A 2,150-nucleotide genomic window follows, 5' to 3' on the forward strand; every position below is an offset into this window, starting at 1 on the left:
AATGGCGCCCAACGTGGGGCCCACTAAACGTGAGAGCTCCTAGTGTTTCAATAGAAACCTTGTTTTTTTTTGTAAAGTTTGTTTTTTTTGATAAATATTTGCTTGGAATGCCTTGTGTTCGCTTTATGCTGATACAATCGCCCAGTAAATGCATACTTCGTTTCTGCTTGATCCTCTTCTGGATTTATTTAGATCATTTCCTTGTCAAGCTGGAGTGCAGTTGGAAGCTCTGCTGAATGCTGACTTTACTGACCAGTCTGATGATTTTGATCTGATGAATCTTAATTAAATGCACTTTAAGGCAAAACTTAGAATATTTATTTTGTTGGACTTTTCTCTGACGTGTAGACACGGAGCAAAACCACATTTAAATATTCAAAGTGATAACACATATTATGATTTCAGTGTCATCCTGCGTTTCTATCTTTTTATCTTGCAACAAACGAACCTTTTTGGGAGTAGGCCAAATCAAAACAAAGTAATAAATATATAAATAAAAAGAAACTTAAATTTTTGATACATATGTATGTATATATGCATACATACATATTTCGTATACCGTTTATACCTAGATTTTTGTACTAACTTTTTTTTTTGAATCGCTGAAGACGTTTATTTTTACAACGTTTTTTTTATGAATAAACAAAAAAGAAGTATGCCCCTTAGACATAGCACTGAGAATTTATCGAGGCAGTCAGGCCAAGTTTGCGTTGTTTGCCGTGAATATTTTTCGCATGGTCAAGATTTATTACGTACCGCCTGCAATCATTCCTTTCACCGTTCTTGCCTATTATCCTGGCTGAAACAAAACAAATCGTGCCCACAGTGCAAGGCCACTTGTACTTCGAGTCAATTCTCCGATAAAAGTTCTACAGGCATTAAAACCAGATCACAAGCTAGTACACAAAGTGGAGTACCTCAGAGTGCCTCACAACTATCCGTATCTCAAGGTGCTGTGGCTCGTCCCCAGCAACTACAAACTCAAACACAACCACCGCAACTTCGAACGCCGACAGATAGCTCAGATATTCAACCAGGTGCAGGTAGTCCCCCAATAACTTCGGCAAGCGGAAACACAGCTGAAAATGAGCTCAACGAAAGTAGAATTCGAAATATTGTGACCGCAGTTGTATCAGCAAGGCAAGCTGTAGCTTTTGAGGAGCTCGAAAACAGGGTATCACAGCTTATCGAAAGCAAAATTGAAAGTTCTTTAAATACAATCTTAAATAGAATCCATATTAATGAGAACCAGAATAACAATGACTTTAGTAGCCCTAGGCAGAACCTTAACAACGTGGCATGGCCACGGGACATACCTAGCTTTTCTAGTCAGCTACCTTCAGGTAATCGAAATGAGAATGCCAGGCTTAGTGATATGTCCAGCGTCACAAATGCAGGGAAAATTTCTCAACTCATTTCCAATTGGGGTATCAACTTTGACGGTTCGAAAAAGCTGTCAGTCGAAAATTTCATTTACAGAATCGAATCGCAGGTAATAGATACTCTTGCTGGAAATTTTAATATACTGTGTGATCACGCACAATGCCTCTTTACCAGTGAAGCTAAGGACTGGTATTGGCGTTATCGTAGGTCGGTTCAACGCGTGACTTGGCCAGCACTGTGCGAAGCTTTAAAAACTAATTTCGAAGAACACAGGACTGACACGGATATTAAGGAAGCAATGCGAGGGAGAAAACAGGGTAGCTCTGAAACTTTTGATGAGTACAGAAACGCTGTACTTAAAATAGCGGAAAACCTACACAACCCCATTAGTGAAAACGAGCTAGTTGAAATTTTACAGAGGGGACTACGTCCTCGTATAAGACAGCAACTGTTATATGTACAAATAAATTCAGTTGCTCAATTGCGCAAGCTGTGTTTGAAAGGTGAAACACTCTTCTTGGAAATTTCCAAAACTAGCCCAGCAGCAACAGTTGCCACGAACTCAAGAGGTAATCTTAATAGACGTCAAATTAACGAGCTAGATATTGATTGCGGTATGGAAAAAAGTGAAGAGATACCATCAGCTATAGATATTGAAGAAGTTTCAGCCATTCGCAAACCTGATGTCAAACCTATTTGCTGGAACTGTAGGCAAGAGGGGCATCGCTATGTCGATTGCGTCGCAACGCGTACCATATTTTGTTACG

Source organism: Rhagoletis pomonella, unplaced genomic scaffold (genome assembly GCF_013731165.1).
Source record: "Rhagoletis pomonella isolate Grant_MI unplaced genomic scaffold, Rhpom_1.0 Rhpom_scaffold_00008, whole genome shotgun sequence".
Taxonomy (NCBI): Eukaryota; Metazoa; Arthropoda; class Insecta; order Diptera; family Tephritidae; genus Rhagoletis; species Rhagoletis pomonella.